Genomic DNA, 9,756 nt, shown 5'->3' with positions numbered 1-9,756 from the left:
AATTTGGGTACTTGGCTGAACAATGATCTTCTTTGAGGTTCTCTACATTTTTAAAGAAAGAACACTGAAATCTCAAATTTAATAGGGAATGTTTATTTTCTTTCATAAGACGATTCTTTGGCATTTAGTTTTGAAAATTATATATTTCAAATATTGGCCATGGCTACATACGTCTCAGATGGTCCATTCGTTGAGTCTAATTTTCGAAGACGCGTTCGAGCATTTTGACTGGTAACTTGCGAATTGCGCGTGATAATTTGCTCTAAGGCCTGAATTAAATTATGTCTACATAGACTTTACTGGACTTTACATATCGTCTTCTTCTATAAAGCGCTGTCTAGCTTATGCGGTTATAACCGAGTTAACAACAGTGCGCCAATCGTTTCTTATTTTAGCAATTTGGCCAATTCGATATAACAAGTGCAGCCAGGCCTTTTCCACATAATCTCTCCAACGTAATGGAGGTCTTCCTTTTCCTCTGGTACCCCCGGACGGTACTGCGTCGAATACTTTCAGAGCAGGAGTGTTTTCATCCATACGGTTGACGTGAACTAGCCGGCGCAGCCTCTGTCTCTTAACTCGCTGAACTATGTGAATGACGTCGCATATTTCATAGAGCTCAGCTGGACGGGAATAAAAACTGACCTACAGACTTTACATATCCGACAGGAAAAAGTCTAACGGTGTGATATCTGGGTGGCCAACTGACTAGCCCAAAACGTGAAATTTTCTGCTCACCGAAGTGTTCTCTCAATAAATCCATTGATTGATGCGATGAGTGGAAAGTGGAACCACTTTGTCGAAATCAAAAATCGCCGAGATCACTAGTTTCAATTTCAGCCAACAAATAGTCATTTAGCATGGCGCGATAACAGTCTTCATAGACGGTTACCTTCTCACCGTCATAAGTTTTTAAGAAATAAACTGGCCGATGATTCCACCGCGCCACACACTACACCAAACCCTTGTTTTTTTTTGATGAAAAGGGAGCTTTTGAATCTCTTCAGATTACCCTTTGTCACAAATGCGGTTTACCTACTCACTGAGCTAGAAACGCTTATTCATCGCTAAACAAAATTTGGCTCGACAACGTCTAGAATCTTCTTGGAGCTTTGCTTCCGCTTGCGAAAGTCGTGGGCTTCAGGCCAATTTAATGATCAGCAATACAAAACAAAAATAATGCGACTGCCTGACACAACTCACTCGAGACCTGCCAAAAAAATACTATTGAAAAAAGTACATCTACTTAGATCACCCTTTATTTATGTGATTGTATTTCTAATGATGTGCATTCTTACGTATTTACAAAGGTCATACTTAATTAATTCCCGATGCAATGAGATTATAAATGGAATAGCTTTTGTCTTTGGTATTATCCAAAAACTCTTCTCTTCCTCTTTTTTTGGTTTGGCAGTTTGACAAAGTATAATTATTTAATGCACATTTATATGAAAATTATCTAGTTGTGTCTTGAGCACAACTGAGAGCAGTAGACTGCTCAGTGCTTAATGGACTTAATGCTAAAAAATTTAATTACTGAGCCTGTCATTTTTGTCAAATATTTTTAAAAAACTATTTTTTGCTTTTATTGAAATTTTTGGAGTGATTTTACTTCTGTGATCTCCACCTAGTTTTAAGTTATCGCGAGGAAACGACATACCCTAATTCCCGTCGTAATAAGAGCCTACCACTCTGCACATGTCGCTAAGTCAGCACATTTTGCGTGAGAACATTGGCCAGACATCAAAGTAAACAAACACCATGCACGAGGCGCAAGGTCAGCAAAACGTCAGCAGAGGAGCCACAACGCGATGCGGGTTGGTGGCTTGAGCTAAGTTAGGAATAATTTTAAGTGGCACTTTATACTTGACAACTAAGCCGAGATGACGGCAAATAAAATAATTTTAAAATTGAACAATACATTTTGAATAATTGGCGCCCAACGTGGGGCACGCGAGTGAAAAGTTTAATAGAAAAATATAAAGTTCTTAACTCGACTCGTGTGACTACGATAGCTGGCTCACTTAAAATCAACAACAATCAACTACTTGGACTCAACGTGGACTTTAAGAAGAGACAACCTTTGGCCCGATCAACTAACCGGAAGAACCTGAACCTAATTTTAATCTATTCAAATCCAATGGAAGGGTAAGTGAGATGCTCGTTTCCTGGAATAAATATAACAATAATTGTGAATAAAATAAAGGAAAGTGACAGAACAAAAATTAATGAGTGAAGGTCTGGAAGACCTTTTTAGAAATTTAAAGTTAGGAAGTCAGAAAGCAAATATGAACACAGAACAAATAAGCGAGTTAATTAAGGCGGAGGTTAGAAGTGCTTTGGCAGCACAAAGGTTGGAGTTCGATAGGAAGTTATTAGCAATCCAAAACCAAGTGACGGGCAGCAGGCCAAAGGTAGAAAAATATCTAAAGGTATCTGTAAATCCACTAGTGACATGTGACATAACGCTTGATGCGATCAAATCACTTCCCGAATTTCATGGTCACATAGGCACATATGTGTCATGGCGCGAGGCGGCGCATAACGCTTATGAACTGTTCAAAAGGTACGATGGCAGTGAACGACACTACCAAGCAGTTACCATTTTGAGGAACAAAATAAGAGGGGCTGCCGATGCGGTCCTCTCATCGTTTAGTACTGTGCTTAATTTTAATGCCATTATAGCACGTTTAGACTTTACGTACGCGGACAAACGTCCCGTATATCTTATAGAGCAGGAATTATCTACCTTAAGACAGGGTTCTAGGTCCTGTCTGGAATTCTACGATGAGGTAGAAAAGAAGCTAACGTTACTAGCTAATAAGACTATAATGTCTTACGAGAGTAGCGTGGCAGAAATTATAAACGAGAAATATAGGGCAGATGCCCTAAGAGTTTTCATTTCCGGCTTAAGGAAGCTTATGCGATTCATTGCTTATGCGACATTCTTTTCGCTTCACGGCCGTCTGACCTTCCGTCTGCTCTTGCTTTAGCACAGGAGGTAGACTCAAACCATGAGCGGTATGCGTTCGCGGCCAATTTTGCTGCCAGGAACGTCGAGGGCAACCACATTAAAAAAAATAATAATATAATTTCAAGCCAGAACAACCATAGGACAAACACTTATGATCCACCCTCAGCTCATAAGAGCCCACACTACTATAGTAATAGGCAGTACAAACCCGGACATGCACCTCATTTTACGGAAAATCAAAGGGTAAATAACGGACGTGACAGCGACAGACTAGTCAGAGCGGAACCAATGGACGTTGATCCATCCTCATCGAAATTTAAACACCAATCGTTTGACAGAGACCGAGGTGCCTATCAAAGAAACAGTAATAGAATGCAACAGGGGTATCAACAAAAACGTCCAGCAAATTCTGGACGTTACACAGGACCAAAGATCCAACGTGTTAATCATCTGGAGGAGGAAGTTGAGCCACAGAGTGAATCATTGTACGGTGCAGAAGCCGAACAAGCGGCGGATGACGTAAGTTTAGATCAACTTAATTTTTTAGGGGAAGGTCCCTCCTACCCTGGATTTCAAAGTCCCTAGGAGGGAAAGAAGTGAAACTCCTTATCGATACTGGTGCGTCGAGGAGTTATATGAAACCAACACCGGCTTTAAGGACACAACATTTCAGGGACACATTCTCTGTAAAATCTATTCACGGGGTTACTTCTATCATGGAAAAATGCTACATAAAAATATTTGGTGTAGTGGCAGAATTTTTCATCTTACCGGACTTAACATCATTTGATGGCGTGATTGGGCTTGACATACTAAACAGGGTCCATGCGAACATTGACCTTAAATCGAACACAATAAATCATGATTTTGGTGAGGAGGAAATCTTCTTCATTTCCAGTCATGACGTAAGCCATCTTAGGCTTCAAACAAATCTAGTACCAACAGACGTTAGGGAAGATTTTTCTAGGATGATCAAAAGGATGAATGGGGTTTTTGCTGACCCCAATGAGGCATTACCGTACAATACAAAGGTGATAGCAACAATTCGAACGGAGGACGAAACACCAGTTTACTCAAGATTATACCCGTACCCACTGAGTGTAGCGGATTTCGTGGACAAAGAAATCAAGGACTTGTTAGCAAATGGAGTTATCCGGCCATCAAGATCACCGTTTAACAACCCTATATGGGTGGTAAAGAAAAGGGGGGTAGACGAAAACGGACAGGCGAAGCAGAGATTAGTTATTGACTTTCGGAAGCTCAATGAAAAAACTATCAGTGATAAATACCCAATTCCCGACATAACAGGAATTCTTTCCAATTTGGGTGGTAGTAAATACTTCACCACTTTGGACTTAAAATCTGGTTTCCATCAGATTAAACTATTGGAGCGTGATAGGGAAAAAACAGCTTTCTCTGTCAAGAATGGCAAGTATGAATTTTGCCGGTTACCTTTTGGATTAAAAAACGCGCCGAGCATCTTTCAACGCGCCATAGACGACGTATTAAGAGAGCATATTGGGAAAAGCTGTTTTGTCTATGTAGACGATGTTATTATTTTTTCGGAAAACAAACAGCAGCATCTGAAAGATATAAAATCAATTTTAAATTAATTATTTAGGGCCAACATGAGAGTGTCGGTTGAAAAATCAAAAGTTTTTAGGACTGAGGTCGAATACCTGGGGTTCTTAGTTTTACAAGGAGGAATAAAAACGTGTCCAGACAAAGTCGACACAATACGAAGTTTCCCTGAGCCCACCACTCTAAGGGGACTCAGATCATTCCTAGGTCTAGCGGGTTATTATAGATGTTTTATAAGGGATTTCGCTAGAATATCAAAACCATTGTCCAGCATCATGAGAGGGGAATACGGTCGAGTTACTGCGTCCCAATCAAAAAAAATCAGAATTGATTTGACGGATGAACAGAAAAAGACCTTCGAAACAATTAAAGAAATTTTAGCGTCAGAGGATGTAACCCTGACGTATCCAGATTTTAACAAACCATTTGACCTAACTATTGACGCGTCGGCTCATGCTATAGGCGCCGTCCTCTCTCAGGAGGGCAAACCGATTACCATGATTTCTCGCACTTTGTCCGGGAGCGAGGAGCATTACGCTACCAATGAAAGGGAATTGTTAGCTATTGTATGGGCATTGAAAGCTCTTAGAAACTACCTATATGGCGTAACAAAACTTAATGTTTATACTGACCACCAGCCGCTGACCTTTGCGGTTTCGGAATCCTAATTCGAAAATTAAAAGATGGAAAGCCTTCATAGACGAATGCAACGCAAAGCTAATCTACAAACCAGGAAAGGAAAATGTGGTGGCAGACGCTCTATCTAGGCAACATATAAATGCTTTAGACAACACGAGCGTCGAGACAATTCATAGCGAGGAATCATCAACCCATACAATTGAAAGATCGGAAAACCCGCTAAATTGCTTCCGCAACCAGATTATTGTGGAGGTAGGTACAGAACCTCAAAGAAAAACTTTTATAATTTTTGGAAAAAAGACAAGGCATTTCTTACCGAGAAAAAAAGGATTTATTAAAACTTTTACAGGAGGCCGTAAACACAACAGCAGTAAACGCAATACACTGCGATCTGCATGCACTTGCACAGTTTCAGCACGAACTGGTCGAAATGTTTCCAACAGTTAAATTCAGACATACGGAGAAATTCGTTAACGACATTACGAATCCGAATGAGCAGCAGGAAATTATCGCTGCTGAACATAACAGAGCGCATCGAGCAGCGCAGGAGAACACAAAACAAATTCTAGAGGATTATTTCTTTCCAAAAATGGAGAAAAAAGTTAAACAATTTGTGGGAAATTGTCGAACTTGCTCGCGGGCGAAGTATGATCGGCACCCAAAGAAACAGCTTATCGCTCAAACGCCCATACCAACATATTGTGGAGAAATTCTTCACATTGACATATTTTCTACCGGGTCCAAGTTCTTCTTGACGTGCATCGACAAGTTTTCAAAATTTGCGATAGTACAGTCGTTGAAATCAAGAACGATAGTAGATGTCAAACCACAGCTCCTTCAGTTACTCAACATGTTTTTCGGTACTCGAATAGTTTATTGCGACAATGAGAAGTCGCTGAATTCACACAGCATCAAAGCTACATTAAAGAATCACTTCAATATCGACATTGCGAATGCTCCACCACTACATAGTAAATCAAATGGTCAGGTGGAGCGATTCCATAGCACACTAATGGAAATAGCACGATGCCTTAAACTTGACAAAAATCTTGATGATGTTGAGGAAATTGTCCTTTTAGCTACGATTGAGTATAACAGGTCCATTCACACAGTAACGGGGATGAAGCCCCTTACCGTATTTCGTTCAATTAGAGATGACAACCAAATACCATGCCGCTTAAGAAACGCACAGGAAAGAGAACTAACAACTCATAATAAGAACAGGCAGGATAGGGAGTTCCCTGTTGGAGAAAAAGTACTTGTTAAAAATAACAGGAGACTAGGCAATAAGCTTACGCCTCTTTATACTGAGGAAGAGGTGGAAAAAGACTTGGGTACAACAGTTTTAATAAAAGGGAGAAGGGTCCATAAAGACAACCTTCGTTAAACTTAATCTAGAACCTAGGTGTTTCTAATGATAAACAATTAACAAAAAAAGTTTCATATATGTTTTTAGGATTTTCATAATTTTGGCCATATCAATATCGGCAACGACAGGAAGGTTAATCGACTATACCAATGCAAGGTACATTCCGGTGGTCGGTGAGGACCTTGTAATTTGGGAGAATTCAGGACACATCAAGCATGTTACCAACTTGACACTTTACGAATTACTGAGAGACGAGACAATTAATGCCACAGACCACTTTCCTCAGTCACATATGAGAATGTTACTAGACGCGGACATAAACCAGATAAGTGGACTGATACAAATGATAAACGCTCACCACAGAAAGGCGAGAAGCCTGAATGCCCTAGGGACAGTCCTGGAATACATTACTGGAACTCCTGACCATGACGACTTCAATAGATTAATGAACACAGAAGAACAGCTAATTAACTCGCAGGACAGACAGTTTACCATAAACACCCAGGTACAGAAAGAAATCAATAACCTTACCATTACAGTAAATAAAATCCTGAAATTAACAAAAGAAAGAGAAATAAACACCGGTCACCTTTATGACATACTTCTGGCTAGAAACAGAGCAATTATTACAGAATTAAATAACATTATAACAGCTGTCACTTTCGCCAAAATTGGGGTCTTAAGTCCGATTCTCTTAGACAGTAACGAAATAAATTTCATAACAGGAGACGAGCACTTCACTGACCTTACCGTGGCCGATGTTATGGCAGTGGCTAGAATTAAGATATTACAGTATAGTAACATAATTTACTTTTTAATAAGATATCCGATTCCTATGTTTAGATGTAAGAAAATTACTATTTTACCGGTAGCTCATGGCCACCAAATCCTGCACCTTGAAGAATCCATCTTAGCCAAGTGTTATAACCATACCGTAGCCGTAAAGAACTGCAGCGACACAACACCAACGTTTTGCTTACCATCTCCGACTACATCATGCGCTCTGCAACTACTGACTCGCAACACCGCTAATTGCAGTACAACATTTAACAACCTCACACCAATTTCACCGATAAGTGACGGACTTGTTGTCATCAATGACCAATTGGCTGTCATCGAGGAAAATAATGAGGTCCCTATTACGGTCAACGGAACATACCTCGTGGTCTTCAAAAACAACGTAAAGATTAATGGTACGACTTTTTATAACGAAAATTCTACATTGCCTCTAAAACCTGAAACTCCATTGGCTTCTACAATCAACTTGACGCAGCACACAGAAATATTAAGCGCTTCTTACCTTCACCATGTGAATCTAGAGAATGTTCAAAGGATCAATCACCTGCAGCGATCAATCCATTATGGCCACGTTACAGGTTTCTCAGCCTTTGGTGTCTTATTAATCATGGCATTCACTGTTTACGTCCTTCTCAGGATAAGGAGGATCAAGAGAGAGATTATCATAGCCAAATCCGTTGAAACTGCAATTAAAACCGCTTCTTTGAGGACCGAGGACGTTCCCCATTTAGAAGGGGAGGAGTTATCGCGAGGAAACGACACACCCTAATTCCCGTCGTAATAAGAGCCTACCACTCTGCACATGTCACTAAGTCAGCACATTTTGCGTGAGAACATTGGCCAGACATCAAAGTAAGCAAACACCATGCACGAGGCGCAAGGTCAGCAAAACGTCAGCAGAGGAGCCACAACGCGATGCGGGTTGGTGGCTTGAGCTAAGTTAGGAATAATTTTAAGTGGCACTTTATACTTGACAACTAAGCCGAGATGACTACAAATAAAATAATTTTAAAATTGAACAATACATTTTGAATAATTTATATAAACGTCCAACCTATTGATTCTTTATGTTGATATATTTAAAGATATTGTAGCACTAAACCAAAAGTGATAATTTAGGAAAAAGGTAGTCAAAGTTATCAAGTGTCATCAGGCAAACAGACAAAAAGTATAGACAAAACCACAAAAGACAGATCACACATCAACAACTGTATTACGGGGCAGAAAGATTGAGTATCACAAAAATTTGCAAACGATTAGACAGCAGTATCTAATGCAAATAGACTAAATAGATATTTTTTGGATTAAAAAAAATATACTTTTGTACTAGTTGTAGACTGGTGGACATAATTGAAAAGCAAATAAAAAGTTTTTATTACATTAATTTGTAAGAGATCAACATAAAAAGTCAAAACTTTTGAATTTTTGAAATTTTTATATAAATTTTAAGATTGTGTAAAAACAACATTATCGCATAATCTTTTCCTATCAGTTTCGTAAAATTGCCGAAAATTTAGTTAAACCATTTAAAAGCTCAACCACGCGCTTTCTTTTTTAGTCTTGATTTTAAATCAGCTGTAAATTATTTTGCTTTTGATTTAAAATTGAAATTTTATCTTTCATTTCCAAAGGGTTTTACTCTACTATGAACTTGTTTCACTTTTTACCTTTTTTCAAAGGCTTCTGCCCTGGTCTGAAAATAAATGAATAAAGAATTAAGTAAGTAAAGTAAAAACTGAATCTTTTGGCAGGTCATAAAAATAATAAATTCTCCTTTTCAGACCACGCCTCCTTGGTCAAATTAGAATTTTATATTTTAATTTATTGCTTAGTTATGGCACTTGTCAAAGTTTTCGTTGAATGGCGTTTTGTGGGCGTGTCAATGGTACGAACTTCGTCTTAATTTTTTCCAAAGAACATGTGTACCAAGTCTTATTACGAATCTTAATTTTTACTGAAGCTGCAAAGTGCATGGACGGACGGAAAGAGACAGACAGACAGTCACCCGGATTTCCACTTTTCGCGTTATCCAGATCATTTACATATACATATGTAACACTAAAATTGCGTATTAAAAAGAAGGAAGATTGATTAAAAAAAAGTAGGGGGAAAACAGAATGCAGAAAGGTGAGAAAATTATAAGCAGAAAAAAATATATGTAAAAACAGCAGATATTTTGTTAAGAGGAAATTGTGCAGTTTGTATATATGCGTATGTGTGTCAAACAAAATGTGAGAACAACAATTGAGATACCCTATATAGATTTGGTGCATCTAAGTGTATATTTTTGTTTTATAACATTTTCAACAGGAAACTTTCTTGGAGGAAATATTCAATCCATGTTGTACAGGCAAAATCTCTTGTAAACTGTTAAGTTAAGTAAGTTAATGGAATA

This window comes from Bactrocera neohumeralis, chromosome 3 (genome assembly GCF_024586455.1).
Source record: "Bactrocera neohumeralis isolate Rockhampton chromosome 3, APGP_CSIRO_Bneo_wtdbg2-racon-allhic-juicebox.fasta_v2, whole genome shotgun sequence".
Classification (NCBI taxonomy): domain Eukaryota; kingdom Metazoa; phylum Arthropoda; class Insecta; order Diptera; family Tephritidae; genus Bactrocera; species Bactrocera neohumeralis.
This window is presented reverse-complemented; position numbering follows the sequence as displayed.